General features: G+C 47.2%; 1 long non-coding RNA gene and 2 other non-coding genes across 3 annotated transcripts; all 3 read left to right on the forward strand.

Annotated features, from left to right (window-relative positions):
• Nucleotides 1-1,755: 1,755 nt before the first annotated feature.
• LOC123462823 lies at nt 1,756-3,895 on the forward strand. The gene is made up of 4 exons (XR_006638548.1): nt 1,756-1,873; nt 2,081-2,120; nt 3,401-3,516; nt 3,712-3,895. It is a non-coding gene; the product is annotated as an uncharacterized LOC123462823 (long non-coding RNA).
• On the forward strand, nt 1,917-1,979 carry LOC123463205. Its single transcript, XR_006638797.1, has one exon. It is a non-coding gene; the product is annotated as a small nucleolar RNA SNORD48 (small nucleolar RNA).
• Nucleotides 3,229-3,295, forward strand: LOC123463202. Its single transcript, XR_006638794.1, has one exon. It is a non-coding gene; the product is annotated as a small nucleolar RNA SNORD52 (small nucleolar RNA).
• Nucleotides 3,896-18,081: the final 14,186 nt, after the last annotated feature.

Below are 18,081 nucleotides of genomic sequence, written 5' to 3' on the forward strand. Positions count from 1 at the left end.
CCTCTGCCTCCTCAGTGCTGGGATTAAAGGCGTGCGCCACCATGCTCAAATATAAAGTAAAATATTTTTAAAACAGCTTATCATGGGCTGAGGATGTGGTTCAATTGGTAGTTGCCTACCATGCTTGAAGCCATCGGTTTGATCCTCAGCACCACATAAACTGGTACAGTAACCACACCTGTAGTCCCAGTTCTCAAAACGTGGAGGCAGAAGGATCAGCAATTCAAGGCCAACTTCTGTTACATATCAAGTTAGTGGCTAGCCTGGGCTACAAGGGACCATGTCTGACAAAAAAAGAAAAAAGCTGGGCGTGGTGGCGCACACCTGCAAACCCAGCACTTGCGAGACTTGAGGCAGGATTGCTGAGTTCGAGGGTAACCTAGGTTACCTAGGGAGTTCCAGGTTATCCTGGGCTACAGTATGAGACCCTGTATCAAAAAAGAAAAACAAGGGGCTGAAGAGAGGATTTAGCGGCTAAGCGCTTTCCTGTAAAGCCTAAGGACCCCAGTCCAAGGCTCCATTCCCCAGGACCCACATAAGCCAGATGCACAAGGGGGAGCATGCATCTGGAGTTTATTGGCAGTGGCTGGAGGCCCTGGTGCACCCATTCTCTCTCTGCCTCTGTCTGTCACTCTCAAATAAATAAATAAATAAATTTAAATTATTTTAAAAAAAGAAAAGAAAGAAAAACAAAATGAGCCAGAGCACATGACTGTAATTCCAGAGGGATAGGAGGTAGGATTACTGTGAGTTTGTGGCCAGCCTGGGACACAGTGAGTTCCAAGTAAGCCTGGGCTAGGGTGAGGCCCTCCCTACTTCGAAAAGACAAACAAATAGGTTGGAGAGATGGCTCAGCGATTAAAGACACTTGCATGCAAAGACTTATGTCCTGAGTTCCATTCCCTAGTACCCACATAAAGCCAGATGCACAACATGGAGCTTGCATTGGAAGTTCGTTTGCACTGGTTAGAGGCCCTGAGGCACTCATATACTCGCATACTTTCTCTTTACCCTTGCCAATAAATCAGTAATTTTTTAAAAATGGGCTAAAACCGGGCGTGGTGGCAGAGGCCTTTAATCCCAGCTCTGGGTAGGCAGGGGTAGGAGGATACCCGGGCATTCGAGGTCGGCCTGAGACTACATAGTGAATTCCAGGCCAGCTCTGAGCTGGAGCAAGACCTACCTCGAAGTCGACAACAAAAATTAAAAAGGGGCGGGAGGGGAGAGCCGAAGAGATGGCTCAGTGGTTAAAGGCTCTTGCTGGCAAAGCCAGATGGCCTGAATTCAATAACCCCCTCCCCCAGTACCCACTTAAAGCCAAATGCACAAAGTGATTGGTGTATTCATTCTTTCTCTGCTTTCAAGTTAAACCAACTAAATAAATAAAATAAAAGAAGGTAGGGGCGGGAGCGCGCGCAGCGGCTCAAGCCCGCGCCGGCGGCGGGATCCGCGGGCTCTCCCGCCCCCTCGGCCTATCCGCTGAGGCCGCCTGCAATTTTTTTTTTCTTTCTTGTTGCTGTCATGGTGGCTTGTCAAAATTTACAAAGCAACCCCGGCTCTTTGCCGGGAAGACTAGGAAGCGTCTTTTTAGACCCCTGCTTTCATCGTGTTTCAGCCACGCGGCCGAGCCCATCCGGTCAGGCGCCAGCGAAGACAGCCCCGCCCGTGAGGACCCCGCGGCGGCGCGGCATAAAGGGCCGGGGCGGCGGGCGCGCGGCCTCTGTGCGCGGCGGGCTCGCGGCGCGGCTGGCTGCCGGCGCCTCGCAGCCGCCCTCCGCCATGGGCCGGAGTCGCGTGCTCCCCGGGCCCCGCGGACCGCACTCCGGCGCGGCCCCGTGGCGCGTCCTGCTGACCTGGAGCCCGCGCGGACGAGGTGAGTTTGCAGTGCGAGCGGCGGGGCTGGGGGCCCGGCCGGGGGTGATGATGACGCCACGTGACTCTGAGTGTCCCGCTGATGCCATCCTCGCAGCGCGCTGACCGCCCCGGGGCCCAAGCCCCCCACCCCGAAGGTGGGTTCGGGGAAGCTGGGCACTGGAGACCCTAATGGTTTGTTTTTGTGTCGTGTTTTTTTTTTTGGCAGGAGGTTTTTAAGACGTGCACTGATGTGCTCTTGAGCAAAGGTTAGTATTGCATGCCTCACATGGTTTTGGTACCAAGTTGTTTCTCACGAATAGTAACATATCTTTTTCGAGGTAGGGTCTCACTTTGGTCCAGGCTGACAAATATGTAGTCTCAGGATGGCCTCGAACTCAAGGCGAGCCTCCTACTGACTCTGCCTCCCTACTGCTGGGATTAAAGGTCTGTGCCACCACGCCGGCTCAAGTTTTTTTTTTTTTTTAATTTTTTGGTTTTTCGAGGTAGGGTCTCACTGTAGCCCAGACTGACCTGGAATTCACTATGGAGTCTCAGGGTGGCCTTGAACTCACGGCGATCCAGGTGCTGGGATTAAAGGCGTGCGCCACCATACCAGGCTCAAGTTTTGTTTTTTTTTTAACTAGGGTCTCACTCTAGCCCACAGTGGCCCCGAACTCAGTGATTCTCCTACCTTTGCCTTCTGAGTGTTGCTGATGTTAAATCCTCTTTTTTTTTTTTTTCGTGGTAGGGTGTTTATTTTCATTTGAGAGCAACAGACAGAAAAAGGCACGCCAGGGCCTCCAGACACGTGCGCCCCCTTGTGCATCTGTCTAACGTGGGTCCTGGGGAATCAAGCCTCCAACCCAGGTCTTTATGCTTTACAGGCAAGCACTTAACCGCTAAGCCATCTCGCCAGCCCTCTTTCTGTTTTTGTCTAGGCTGTTTTTCTCTTTGCTTCCCAGGCTGCCCTTGCAGTGATCCTCCCCTCAGTCTTCTCTGGGTGTTAGGATTTCAAATGGCGCCACCACATCCATTCATTATGACCTGTTTCTGTGGGTGTGCAAACTCCCATTGTCGTGAGCACATTGGTTGGGATGACAAGACGCATGCTCCAGCTTGTGTTCCCCTTTGTGCTTGTGCTGGGAATGGCAGTTAGGCGCTGAGCTCTCTTCTCAGCCGTTTCCTTGTTTCCACGTTGTGTCATGCAGCCCAAGTTTAGGTGCGTACTCTCTGCAACTGAGGCCCACCTTTAACTGATTAGATGTGGGAATACGAACTTTTCCCTTCTTTGTCTTTAAAACTAACCTTCCCTGAGTTCATTACTGAAGGTGTCTTGAAAAATGCCCTTGGCCTTGGTCCAGGTCTCCCTCAAGTGGGAATGATGATTAATCAGACTAGAGTCTCTGACACTGGGCCTGATGTCAAATAGAAGTCCTGACTCATTTAGGAGACCTGGAAATTTGGGCCTTAGGAAGGGCACTTTGCCTCTAGGATACATGTTCAGCCCCTGCTTGTAATTACTGGCTTCCTGGTTTCATATTTTTAGGCTGAGTTCTGGAGCCTACGTCTACACAGAGATGGCATGCTGACCCGAGGCCTGCATTCTTGGGCTCTCCTCTGGTCTTGATCTGTCTTGAGTCTGACAAGCCCACTGTCGCTGTGGTGAGTCTTGTTTTCACTTTCCTTATCTTAAGAGTGGTAATGATGACTCCGGTTGGACTAGAGTCTCCGAGCTCTTCTCTGAGGATCTTTGAAACCGCCTGATCCACTCTATCCTGTGTAGCATCTCACCTGCCTGCCCACCTTCCCATCCTTACTGTCTGAGTTCTGGTATGTGTTCCTTGCCTTACATTTCAGGAGTCTGCAGGTACAAGGGTTCATCTGAAGTTGTGCTGGGCCTATTAACCGGTGGCAGATAAACATTGCTGTCTACATTGGGCTGTGAGCCAGAGCGTCATATGTCAAGATCAGCCTGAACATCTGAGAGCTGGTTCATCACCTACAGTTCGACCAAAATGATTAATAAACTTTATGTTCATAATCATTGTATCTTGCCTTTGTATATATTACTAGATTGTTTTAAATTATTTTACTTGAGAGATGATGGGCTCACCAGGACCTCTACAGCTACCTCAAACTCCAGATGCATATTCCACCTTGTGTAGCTAGGGATACTGGGGAATTGAACCTGAGTCCTTAGGCTTCTCCAGCAAAATTTTGTGCTTCAAAAAATATTTGAGGTCACAGGTAGGAGGAAGGCAAATTTTCTGATTGAGGAGCATACAAGATATATATAATAGGTTTCGTTGTGACATTTCCCTTTTGTTTTTGAGACAGTCTCACCTGAAACTGGCCTCAGATTTACAGTAATACTTAGTGCTTGGGTTGTAGGTCCAACTTACCTGCCTCCTTTTGTTCGGTCTAGAGAATAACTTGAACGCTGTCAGTGACCCACAAAGGCATGGTCCACAGAATAGCTCAAGAATCATCACATGCAGTTTTAAATGGGTTAATTCCATTTACCGGTTTGTTTTTTAGTTTTTTGAGGTAGGGTTTCACTGTAGCTCAGGCTGACCTGGAATTCATTATGCAGTCAGGGTGCCTTTTAACTCAAGGCAATTCTACCTCTATTTCCTGAGTGCTAGGGTTAAAGGTGTGAACAACCACACCCATCTGAACTTTACAGTTTTAACATTGAAATTTTGAAGGGGGCTGGAGAGGTGGTTGAAGTTTGAGTATCTGAGTTCAAATACCCAACACCCACATAAAAGCATGGGCACCTAAGGTGAGAAGGGAGACAGACAGATTTTTTTCTATTTGCTCATAGGCCAGCTATCCTCATGAATAGAGATCCTGCGTCGAGATGCAAGACCAGAAATAACAAGTTACTTCTGACTTCTACATGGGCACTGTGGCATAAACACAAAGTTTGGGTTGGCAGGAGCTGAGATGGTATGAGTAACTGAGTTTGGCTTCCTAGCATCCATGTAAAGGCAGGCATTGCTACACATGCCTTCAGACCTCAGCACTGAGCAATAATAACAGGATCGCTGGGGTTCCTGGGTCAGCCTGTCTAACCAACACCCAGGAACTTCATTGAATTGAGAGACTGTCAAGGAAATGAAATGGAAGAGGAGGGTGCCTGACATCCCCCCACGTGCACATGGTGTGCATGCCTCCTGCACACAGGTTCATTAACCACACGTCTACTAAAAATTGGCCTGGAAAGATGGCTTGGCAGTTAAGGCACTTGCCTAAGGACCCAGGTTTGATTCCCCAAATACCCATGTAAAGCCAGAGCTATACCTGAAGTTTGTTTTCAGTGGCTAGAGGCACTAGTGCACCTATTCTTTTTTTCTTTTGGTTTTCTGAGGTAGTCTGGTCCAGGCTGATGTGGAATTCACTATGTAAATCTCAGGGTGGCCTTGAACTCATGTCGATCCTTCTACCCCTGCCTCCCAAGTGTTGGGATTAAAGGCATGCACCACCACTCCAGGCTCCACACCATGTATTTTTCATGCTTCCAAAGCCAGTACCAGCTGTGCAGGACCCATAATTCAGGGGCAAAATAAATCACCTTGAAAAGCAAGAACCTTCCAGTCAACTTTTTCCAAAAGAGTTTGCATGTCTATGATGGTCTTTCTTCAGGCATCCTTTCCACTGTGTCAATGTAAAGCAGTTGGACCATTTTACTTAAACACATTGCTAAGGTATTTGGCAATAACAGCTTTGGTAACCTAAAACCTATCTGTCAGTAAATTTTAAGCTCAAATTTTTCCAATTTAAAATCTTAAATCTAGCTAGGCATAGTGGTGTACACCTTTAATCTCAGCACCCAGGAGACAGAGGTAGGAGGATTGCATGAGTTCAACACCACCCTGAGACTCCATAGTGGATTCCAGATCAGCCTGAGCTAGAGTGAAACCCTACCTCAGAAAACAACAAAATTCTTAGATCTCTCAGTCCCATATTTATTTATTTAACTTTTATCAAACTCTTCATCTGGGCAGCATAAAGCACCAGCCATTTACACCAGTAGCCCAGTTGCAACAAGGCTTTGTGCAGGCTTTTCTTCCCTTTCGAAAGTACATAAGCCAAGACTCCAAATATAGTTCTCTCTGCCCTTAGCATTTTCTTTTTTTTTCTCTCAATTTTATTTAAACATTTTCCATGATTATAAAAAATACCCCATGGTAATACCCTCCTTTTCCCCTTTGAAATTCGATTCTCCGTCACATCCACTCCCCATCTCAATAAATCTCTCCTCTATTTGGATACCATGATCCTTCCCTCTTATGATGGTCTTGTGTAGGTAGTATCAGGCACTATGAGGTCATGGATATCGAGGCCAATTTTTTTTTGTCTGGAGGGAGCACATTGTAAGGTGTCCAGCCCTTCCTTTGGCTCTTACATTCTTTCCACCACCTCTTCCACATTAGACCCTGAGCCTTGGAAGGTGTGACCAAGATGTTACTCGGTACTCAGTTACTTTCCAGCATCATGATACCTTCTGAGTTGACCCAAGGTCACTGCCATTTGAAAAGAGAAGATACTCTACCCAAAGTGAGAGTAGCATTAATATAAGGGTATGAATATTAAGAGAAGTGCATACTGGGCAGTTTGATAAGCATAGAATATACACTTATCCAGACATCAACAGATGTTACAACCCTAGGGCTCATGACTACCCCTGTTTTGAGTTTTCAGTATCAGGGATGTATTCCCTCCCTTGGAGGGGGCCCCCAGTCCAATTGGAGGGCAGCTGGTTACCACTATCACAGACGTGCCACTATTGCACCCGTTGGCTCATTTGGCCTGGCTGGCCAATTGTAAGGCTTGTAGTGTCCATTGTTGAATATCTTCACTGGTGGTGTATCTTTCTCCCATTGAACTGCATGTAGAATGGCTTCTTCCAGCTTTCTGTCAACTGGTCTACATGGAGGAGGTTATCAGCTCAGTTCCAGCAGGAGTTCTCAGTGGCCTTGCAGCCTAAGTATATGAAGTCTTCAGCAATAGGGTCTTACCATCTATTCCTGGTGGGAAACCAAGGGCCTTGGCAATGGCCTATACTGTTTTTGGGGCATCAGGGACCTCCCTGGCCAACAACTCACTGGAAGGTATCCCATCCCTGGCACTGAAAATTTTCTAGCAATGATCTATTATGGCTCCTGAGTGTTCCATTGTCCAAAACTGAAGGATTCCTTTCAGATTTTGATTAGCCCTCCCTCCACCTTTTCTCAATCTCCTCCCCTGACCTCACTGCCCTTAGCATTTTCAAACTCTCATCAGAATAGTCCATAATACTTGGCTTACCACCCCAGAAGGCATCTTCTCTTGCAGGCACCAAGTTTCCCACTCCTCCAGCATACAAGTTCCAAAAGACCAAAAATCCATATGGTCAGATTCATCTCAGCAACTCCCCACACTCTGGTTCCAATTCTGTAGCAGTCAGTCACACATCGCTGGGATAAACTTCTTGACCAGGCACAATTATGTGAGAGAGGGATTTCATTATTATCATTATTAATTAATTTATTTAGTTGAGAGTGACAGAAAAAGAGGCAGACAGAGAATGGGCACACCAGGGCCTCCAGCCACCACAAACTCCAGATGTGTGCACCCCCTTGTGCATCTGGCTAACATGGGTCCTGAGGAATCGAGCCTTGAACTAGGGTCTTTACGCTTCACAGGCAAGCACTTAACCAATAAGCCATCTCTCCAGCATCCAAATTCACCCCCACACCGTAGGGATGGACCCTATAATCCATCTACACATCCACAGTGATACTTCCTCCAGCCAGGTGGGTGCAGATCTAAAGAACAAACTTTAATCCTAAATCTATTGGGGGCCATCCATTCAAACTACCACAACATCTCTCCAGCCCCCTGTCAATCATTTCTTATTCCAAAGTTCACTTCTAACTTTTGTTCCTTTCCTTGCATGGTCCAAATCCACCCCTTGGTGGGTCAGACCTTCCCTGAGGCCAGTTGAAGTTTGAGATGTAAGACTGAGCTATGGACTGAAGAGATGGCTTAGTGGTTAAGGCGCTTGCCTGAAAAGCCAAAGGACCCAGGTTTAATTCCCCAGGACCTATGTAAGCCACATGCACAAGATGGCACATGCATCTAGAGTTTATTTGCAGTGGCTAGAAGCCCTAGTGCACCCATTCTCTCTTTCTTTCTCTCTCTCTCTCTCTCAAATAAATAAGTGAAAATTTAAAAAGAAAAAAACAATTTAAAAGACACTGAGCTATGATCATGGTGAAGACAGCCATGTGACTGTGTCTGCTGCAAGGAATCGTGGTGTAGTGATTCCCGTCCTTGAGCTTCACAGCTTCCCCTGCAGGGGAGATGATGACTTGAGGCCTCTTCCCCACCAGGCTCTGTTTCCACACCAGGAATGGAGCAATCTCAGAAGTTACCAGCCCTACCAACCTTTCTCAACCCATCAGGCCAACTTCCTCGCAGCTTTCTTCTCTGAGCAGAGATGAGACATGAACCTCAACAGCCTGGGCCTGCCTCCTCAGGCCTCATCCTCGGAATCTGAAACTAGCTAGTCCCTCCACTTAACACTTCCTTCCAGGGGCTCAGCCAGAGCCGTTAGCATTTGCCAAACTCGTCCCCCTTTCTCAACACAACATACCCAATTTCTCAGCAAACTGTATGAGTTCTGCCATAAAAATATACCAGCCTCTGACTGCACCCACACCTCCACTGCCACTCCATCCTAGACCACCAGCCATTCTCCACCTAGAAAACTGCAACAGCCTCTCGGCTCCTGGTTCCCCCCACCCTGTCACAGATGTCTCCACTTAAGGCTATCAGGGGTTAAGAGCCAGGGTTAGTGGTACACATCTGTCTCTCAGGACCAAGGCAAGAGGATGGCTGTGAGTTTAAGGGCACTCTGGCTGTCTATAAAAGCTGTTTATAAAAATAATATTAACTTGTAATAAAAAACGGTAGGGGCTTAGCCAGGCATGGTGGCACACACCTTTAATCCCAGCACTGGGAGGCAGAGGTAGGAAGATCACTTTGAGTTCAAGGTCAACCTGAGCTAGCTAGAGTGAGACCCTACCTCAAAAAAAAAAAGTCTCAGTGCATATTTTTTTCAAAAATGCTTAAAGAGGGAGAAGTAAATATGAATTTATGAACTTTACTTTCTAAATGCCATCTCTCTGCTGAGTGTGGTAGTACAAGCTTTTTTATTGTTTGTGTTTTTGTTTTTCGCGGTAAGGTCTTGCTTCAGCCCCAGCTGGATTTGTAGTCTCAGGTGGCCTCAAACTCAAGATGATCCTCCTACCTCTGCCTCCCGAGTGCTGGGATTAAAAGGCGTGTACCCTATACTCAGCTGGTACACACTTTTAATCCCAACATTTGGGAGGCTGAGGCAGGGGATTGCTGTGAGTTCAAAGCCGTACTGAGACTACATAGTGAACTCCAGGTCAGCCTGGGCTGGAGCAAGACCCTGCCTGAGGAGCTGGGGGGGGGGGTGGAGCAGAGAGCTGAGGCTGAAGAGGAGTCTCCGAGTAGCCCGAGAAGAGAAAGCAGCAGTCCACTCCTCGAGGCCATGGGTCTCAGACAGCCTGGATGAGGGCTGGAGAGGTGGCTCAGTGGTTAAGGCGCTTGCCTTTGAAGCCTGAGCACCCAGGGGCCTTCCCCAGGACCCACATAAGCCAGATGCAGAAGGTGGCACACACATCTGGAGCTCCTTTGCAGTGGCTAGAGACCCTGGTGTGCCCATTCTCTAAGTGCCTCACTCTTTCAAATAAGTATATATACATATAATTTTTTTAAAAACAAGGCTTTAACACTGGCTGCTAAGGACTTAGGAGTCCCAATACTTAGGCCCACCTAGAAGCCACAGGGTCACCCTACAACATTCCTAACTCCCTAGTTCTACACACCAGCTGTAACACAGGGCTCAGGGACCAAATACCCCAGGCCTGTGCAGTAGAGGGCGCCACTTGCTGCTGCTCCTGGCCGCCTCCAGCCACTGCCCTTTGCGAGCCAGACACCAGCACCTGCAAGGCTCTCAGCGCCCACACACAATCTCAATCTCCGTCTGGGTTGAGCATGAGGACTCTAGCCAGGTGATTGGTGAAAACAAAGCCAGGGTTTGAGGCCGCCTGAGACTACAGATTGAGTTCCAGGTCAGCCTGGGCTAGAGTGAGACCCTACCTTGAAAAAAAAAAGCAAAAAAAAAAAAAAAAAAAGCCAGGGGACAAGGCTTCCCATAACCAGGAAGTCAACCTTCCAGCAGCCCAATTTGGAAAAAGCCTGGGAGACATTTTCTGCACCCCAAAAGAACATTAACCCACAAAGTTCTTTAGCCCTGAGAGGATCCATACGTCCTTAGTTTGACATGGATAAGACTCCAAAAAGAGAAAGCGTGATGTTATGTGGATAAGATGGATGGTGCCAGTTTTTGTGTGGGTGTGGAAGATGCTTTAAATAATTATTTTTTAGGGGGCTGACGAGATTGCTCACTGGCTAAAGGCGCTTGCTTGAAGCCCTGGGTCCAACCTCCAGCACATGACGCCAGGGATGGTGGTGCACTACTGTGGTTCAAGTGTATGGGAGGTGGAGGCAGGGGATCAGGAGTTCAAGGTCATTCTCAGCTACATAGCAAGTTCAAGGCCAGTCCAGGCTACATGAAACCCTGTCTCAAATAAATAAATAAATAAATAGAAATTTAAAAAAGAGTCGGGCATGGTGGCACATGCCTTTGATCCCAGCACTTGGGCGGCAGAGGTAGGAGGATTGCCATGAGTTCAAGACCACCCTGAGACTACCTAGTGAATTCCAGGTCAGTCTGGGCTAGAGCAAAACCTGCCTTGAAAAATAAATTTAAAAAAAGGGTGTAGTGCTGGAGAGATGGCTTAGCAGTTGAGACATTTGCCTACAAAGCCTAAGGACCCAGGTTCAATTCCCCAGTACCCATGAAGGTCAGATGCACAAGGTAGCTCATGCATCTGGAGTACTTTTGCACTTATTCTCTCTCTATCTGACTCTTTCTCAAATATTTTTTTTCCACAAAAGCTGGGTATGGTGGAGTATGCCTTTAATCCAGCACTTGGGAGGTGGACATAGAAGGATTGCCATGAGTTCAAGGCTAACCTGAGACTACATAGTGAATTTCAGGTCAGCTTGGGCTAGAGTAGTGAGACCCTACTTTGAACCCCCCTCCAAAAAGGAGGGGCAGGCCAGGGTGGTGGCTAACACCTTTAATCTCAGCACTGAGGAGGCAGAGGTAGGGGAATTGATGTGAGTTAGAAGCCAGCCTGGGAATCCAGAGTAAATTCCAAGTAAACTGGGCTAGGATGAGACTCTATCTTGAATAAAGAAGAGCACAAAAGAAAAAGAAAGGCGTGGTGGCGCACGCCTTTAATCCCAGCACTTTGGAGGCAGAAGTAGGAGGACTGCTGTGAGTTCAATGCCACCCTGAGACTCCATAGTGAATTCCAGGCTAGCTTGGGCTAGAGGGAGAATCTACCTCCAAAAAACAAAGAAGCAAACAAAAAAATCTGGGCTGAGGAGATTGATTAAAAGCACTTGCTTGGGCTGGAGAGATGGCTTAGCGGTTAAGCGCTTGCCTGTGAAGCCTAAGGACCCCAGTTCGAGGCTCGGTTCCCCAGGTCCCACGTTAGCCAGATGCACAAGGGGGCGCACGCGTCTGGAGTTCGTTTGCAGAGGCTGAAGCCCTGGCGCGCCCATTCTCTCTCTCTCCCTCTATCTGTCTTTCTCTCTGTGTCTGTCGCTCTCAAATAAAAATAAATAAATAAATAAATTTTAAAAGCACTTGCTTGCAAATGCTCCTAGCAGGGTTCAATTCCCCAGATCCCACATAAAGCTAGATGCATGAAGTGGTGCATATGTCTGGAGTTCCTTTGCAGTGGCACCCTGGTTATCGTTCTCTCCCTCTCTTTCAAATAAATAAAAATATAAAATGAAAAAATACAAATATCTGAAAGAAGGGAGTGGATGGCCAGTGACCACAGAGCAGCAGGTAGTAATTGTCCTCCCACGGCCAGCAAGCGCTTGCTATGGGACGGTCCTCCAACATCCCAGCTGTCCTCACAGACAGCATCCTCTCTGCTTTCTGGCAGATGTGACTCCCGCACCCACCACGTCACTTTCTCTATTACTAGTAGTTTTACTGGTTTTGGGAGCAAAGAAATCTTTCTCAGCTTGGGTTGGGGGACCCTCAATGATCACTAGAACTCCCCCAGGCAGTGTGGCTCCTCTGTTTTAGGACATGCACTGAATCGACATGTGTAGATACACAGAAGGGTAAGTCAAGGAAGATTTATTTCAGGAAAATAAAGTGGAAAAGCTCCCAATCTGGGAGGGGTCCCAAGTGCGTGGTCACTTGGATAGAATTTTCTTTCTTTTTCTCTTTTTTTCTAGGTAGGGTCTCACTCTAGCCCAGGCTGACCTGGAATTCACTCTGTAGTCTCAGGCTGGCCTCGAACTCACAGCAATCCTCCTACCTCTGCCGTCAGAGTGCTGGGATTAAAGGTGTGCGCCACCAGTGGAGTTTTCCTATAACTTTGGAGATATGTAAATTAGGCATTCAGCTGGGATACATTTCACTGGTTAACTTTAAATGTAGATGGAGGATCTTGACGAATTGGAGGGTCAGCGAGGAGAACACAGACTTGGGAAAGAGCCTGGGAAGTATTAAGGAGGGCTGGGCATGGTGGCACACAACTTCAATCCCAGCACTCTGAAGGCAGAGGTAGGAGGATCGCTGTGAGCTCGAAGCCACCCTGAGACTATAGAGTGAATTCCAGGTCAGCCTGGGCTAGAGTGAGACCCTACCTTAAAAATGCCAAAAAAAAAAATAAATAAATAAAATAAAAAGCAAAAAATGGGCTGGAGAGATGGCAATTAAGGCATTTGTTTGCAAAGCCAAATGACCTAGGTTCGAGTCACCAGGAACCACATAAGCTATATGCACAAGGGGATACATGAGTCTGGAGCTTGTTTGCAGTGGCTGAAGGCCCTGGTGCGTCCATTCTCTCCCTCTCTCCTTCAAATAAATAAATAAAAATAAAAACTAAAAAAAAAAAATTAGCCAGGTGTGGAAGTGCATGGTTCTAATCCCAGCACTGTGGAGGCAAAGGTAGGATCGCTGTGAGTTCAAGGCCACCCTGAGACTACGTAGTGAGTTCCAGGCCAGCCTGGGCTAGAGCAAAACCCTACTTCGAAAATGCCCCCCCACCAGATAAAATGAATAAAAAGAAAGAAAAAATCAAGGGGAACAGACTAGAAACATAAGCTTTTTTTGTTTGTTTTTCTCACAATATTTTCTTGACAGCTTCTGGATTTATGCAGTGATGTTTTGTTACTTCTGTATTTATAAATAAAATATCTTTTTTTTTTAACTGTTTCTAAACATAGAGTCCACTTGCTTTGAAATCAAGTAGTTGATGGAATGTTTCTCTGAGGGAGTTTTTTTTTAAATATTTTACTTATTTATTTGAGAGACAGAGGAAGAGGCAGAGAGAAAGAGAGAATGGGTGTGCCAGGGCCTCCAGTCACTGCAAATGAACTCCAGATGCATGTGCCCCCTTGTGTATCTGGCTTACTTGGGTCCTGGGGAAATGAACCCGAGTCCTTAGGCTTCGGAAGGCAAACTGTTTGTTTGTTGCTTTTTCAAGGTATGGTCTCGCTGTAGCCCTGGGTGGCCTTGAACTCATGGTGATCTTCCTGCCTCTGCCTCCCCAGTGCTGGGATTAAAGGCGTGTGCCACCACACTGGGCTCCTGATTTTTTATTTACTTACTTTTTATGAGAGAGACAGAGAATTGGTGTGCCAGGGCCTGTAGCCTCTGCAATCGAACTCCATGTGTGTGCCATCTTGTACATGTGTAACCTTGTACATCTGGCTTATGTAGGTTCTGGGGACCAAACCAGGATCCTTGGGCTTCACAGGCAAGTGCTTACCTGCTAAGCCAACTCTCCAGCCCAGCTATTAACTTTTTTGTTTTTTTGAAGTAGGGTCATGCTGTAGCCCAGGCTGACCTGGAATTCACTATGTAGTCTCAGAGTAGTCTTGAACTCATGGCAATCCTCCTACCTCTGCTGGGATTAAAGGCATGCAACACCACACCTGGCTTGAAATATATTTCTGTTTGTTTGTTTTCTTTTTCAAGGTAGGGTCTCACTCTAGCCCAGGCTGACCTGGAATTCACTATGGAGTCTCAGGGTGGCCTCGAACTCACGGCGATCCTCCTACCTCTGCCTCCCGAGTGCTGGGATTAAAGGCGTGCACTACCACACCCGGCTTGAAATATATTTCTGTATGATAATGTGAGCATCAATAAAAGTTTGCTTAACTAATAAGTCAGAGGGGAAGAACCAGGAAGCCGTTCTTGATTGCTGTCTTGAGTCAGACTGGCATTGCCTCCTACTCTCACCAGGGCAGATTAGCACCATGTTCTTTTGGGCTTCCTACAAAAGAAGAGTCCATTCACTCCTGATCTCTGTTAGTAGGAGCCGGTGGCCTGGGCCACTACAGCTCCTTCGTATGGTGGAGGAGAAGGCACAGGGCTGGGACCTCAACAGCTGAAGTGTCAGCTGGGGGAAAGTTCGGGGTCTCTCAGCAGATTCCATGTCTGGGATGGTTGCAGGCAGGGTGGGCCGTCTAAATTGGACCTGCATTCAAGGCCCTGAATCTTCAGCTCCTTCCCTGTGCCAGCAGGGTGTGCCAACTTTGCCATCTGATCTCATCTCCTGCCCTTCACGCTGCTCCAGCCACCAGGAAGAGAGCCAAGCACTCTCCTGTCAGGGTTCAGGAACTGGAGGCTCTGCTTCCTGGCTGGAGTCACAGCCATACACCTTGGGCACTGGCAGAGCCTGTGGGCATAGCTTCCCACCATCTGGGTTTTCTTCACAACCCTAATGCCAAGAAATAAAATAAAGGTTGCTTTAGAATTACATTCTTGTGCCTGGTGTGGTGGCACATGCCTTTAATCCCAGCACTCGGAGGCAGAGGTAGGAGGATCGCCATGAGTTCATGAGTTCAAGGCCACCCTGAGACTACATAGTGAATTCTAGGTCAGCCTGAGCTAGAGTGAGACCCTGCCTCAAAAAAAAAAAAAAAAAAAAAAGAAAAGGAAAAAAAAGAAAAAGAATTACATTCTTGTAGGGTTGTATCTCCACATAGTCCCTTTAGAAACAATTTACCAACAAATATGAAACCCACTGCTTCTACTACTGACCTTTGCTTGCAAGGCCAAAGAACCCTGGTTCGATTCTCCAGGACCCACATAAGCCAGATGCCCAAGGTATCACATGCATCTGGAGTTCACTTGCAGTGGCTGGAGGCCCTGGCCTGCCCATTCTCTCTCTTTCTTTAAAAAAGAAGGAGGAGGGGAAAAAAAAAAAAGGAGGAGGAGAAGAAGAAAATAAAAGAAAGAGCCGGATGTGCTGGCTCATGCCTTTAATCCCAGTACTTGGGAGACAGAGGTAGAAGGATCATTGTGAGTTCAAGGACACCCTGAGACTACATAGTGAATTCCGGGTCAGCCTGGGCTAGAGTGAGACTTCACCTTGAAAAACCATAATAATAATAATAAAATGAAGAATAAAAATTTTAAAAAAAGGAAGCTATGTGTGGTGGCGTATGCCTTTAATCCCAGCACTTGGGAGGCAGAGGTAGGAGAGTCACTGTGAGTTCAGGGCCACCCTAAGACTACATAGTGAAATCCAGGTCAGCCTGATCTACAGCGACCCGACCTCGAAAAACCAAAAAAGGAATTAAACATGAATCGGGGTCTGGAGTTGAAGGACTGTTCCTGGACTCCCAGCACCTGATTGCAGGTGAAAGTACCTGCTGACTCTTAAAATGTTAACCGTTACTGGCCCAGTCAGGTGAGCCTGCAGTGGGAGCAGGTCACATTCCGGACTGAGTATTGCCTATCATTAAACCATTAAAATCTTTAAAATGTGCTGAAGATAAAGATGTCAGCCAATAATCGCCAGTCCTACCACAACAGGCAATAAACTAGGTGAGGGGAGTTGTCACCGAAGGACCTCGTGACAAGGTAGACCCTGGGTCTGGGGCCCGCCCATCCCCCAGGACCACTCAGGGGACTGGCGTGCTTCACATTGAACTGATTTCTTCTAAACGAGGCTGAGCAGTGTGTGTGTGTGTGTGTGAGAGAGAGAGAGAAAGGCATGCACACCACACTCTGCTCTATAAAAATATTCCGGGAGGCCTTTCCCCTTCCTGCTCCTCCCTTGGAGCCGGAGCCAGCCCCGGCCCTGAGACTTGGCCTGCTGGAGAGGTTCCTCTCTTGCCCAAAGGCCTTGGTCCGGCAAAGGACCAGTGAAACCTGGTTTTGGCCGCTGTCGGGGATGGCACCGGGTAGGGACACAGAATGTAGGTGCCTGGAGGTTGCTATGAACTGAGAACCCTGAGGATGCCCAGCAAAGAATATTTCCAGGGTAGAATCCAAGTCAAAAATGAAGAGTGCTGGAGAGATGGCTTAGTAGTTAAGGCATTTGCCTGCAAAGCTAAAGGACCCAGATTCCATTCCCCGGGACTGCTGTAAGTCAGATGCACAAGGTGGCGCTTGCATCTGGAGTTCCTTTGGAGTGGCTGGATGCCCTGGTGTGCCCACTCTTTCTCTCTGCTCCTCTTTCTCTCTCAAATAAATAAAAATAAAATAGTAAAAGAAAACAAAAAATACAAAACAATCAAAAAAGAAAGAAAGGAAGGAAGAAAAGAAAGCAGAAAGGAAGGAAGAAAAAGAGCCAGGTGTGGTGACGAACACCTTGGGAGGCAGATGTAGGAGGATCACAGTGAGTTCAAGACCAGCCGGAGACTCCATAGTGAATTCCAGTTCCAGGTCAGCTTGTGCTAGAGCAAGAAAAAAAAAAGAAAGAGAGAGAGAGAGAAATATATATTTAAAAAAAAGACCTAGGTATAGTGGTGTGTGCTTTCTTTCAATAGACATTAAATACTGCATTGAACAAAAGAAAAAATAGTTGTATTTACTGAAGAAATCAACTACTTCTATAAGAGATGTGGGGGAGCTGGACATGGTGGTGCACTCCTCTGATCGAAGCACCCAGGAGGCAGAGGTAGGAGGATCACCATGAGTTCATGGCTACCCTGAGTCTACAGAGTGAATTCCAGGTCAGTCTGGGCTAGAGCAAGACCCTACCTCTGAAAACAAACAAACAAACAAAAAAAAAAGATGTGGAAAAAAGTTGGTGTTATAACTCAAAAATAAGAACAGGAAGAATCAAAAAGCCTTCCGTAAAGGTTGAAGTTATGAGCCAATTTTATAGGCCATTTTACCTTCAGCTGACCAATACGCCTTTTAATTAATTAATTAATTTGTTTTTTTCATGGTAGGGTCTCACTCGAGCCCAGGCTGACATGGAATTCACTATGCAGTCTCAGGGTGGCCTCAAACTCAACAGCAATCCTCCAACCTCTGTCTCCTGAGTGCTGGGATTAAAGGTGTGCACAACACCACCCTGTCAATATGCCTTATGTAAACTATTCTACCCAGAAGCCCTGCAGTCCATTTGATGTAGATAAGCCATCCAGCATCCAAAAGCAAACTCAGACTAAATCAAGAATTCATCTAGGCCGGGAGTGGTGGCGCACACCTTTAATTCCAGCACTCAGAGGCAGAGGTAGGAGGATCGCCCTGAGTTCTAGGCCACCCTGAGACTAATTTCAGATCAGCCTGAGCTATTGCAAGACCCTACCTTGAAAAACAAAAAAAGAAATTCATACAGATGGCAATAAGTGTTGTGGCGCAGCCAGTCATCCCCAGTTTAAAAAAAAGAGAAAGAAGGGAAGTGTGAATCTTGCTTACAGAAGCATGAAGATCTGCATGTGCACTTTTTTTTTTTTTTTTTTTTTCCGGAGGTAGGGTCTCACTCTAGCTCAGGCTGACCTGGAATTCACTGTGTAGTTTCAGGGTGACCTTGAACCCACAGGGATCCTCTTACCTTGGCCTCCTGAGTGCTGGGATTAAAGTTGTGCACCACCACACACGGCTCCTCATATTTTTTTTAATTTTTTTTTTTACTTATTTATTTGAGACCGACAGACAGACAGAGAAAGAAGAAGATAGAGAGAGAATGGGTGTGCCAGGGCTTCCATCCACTGGAAAGGAACTCCAGACACATGTGCCACCTTGTGCATCTGGCTTACATGGGTACTGGGGAACTGGGCCTTGAACCGGGGTCCTTTGGCTTC

Source organism: Jaculus jaculus, chromosome 8 (assembly GCF_020740685.1).
Source record: "Jaculus jaculus isolate mJacJac1 chromosome 8, mJacJac1.mat.Y.cur, whole genome shotgun sequence".
NCBI lineage: Eukaryota > Metazoa > Chordata > Mammalia > Rodentia > Dipodidae > Jaculus > Jaculus jaculus.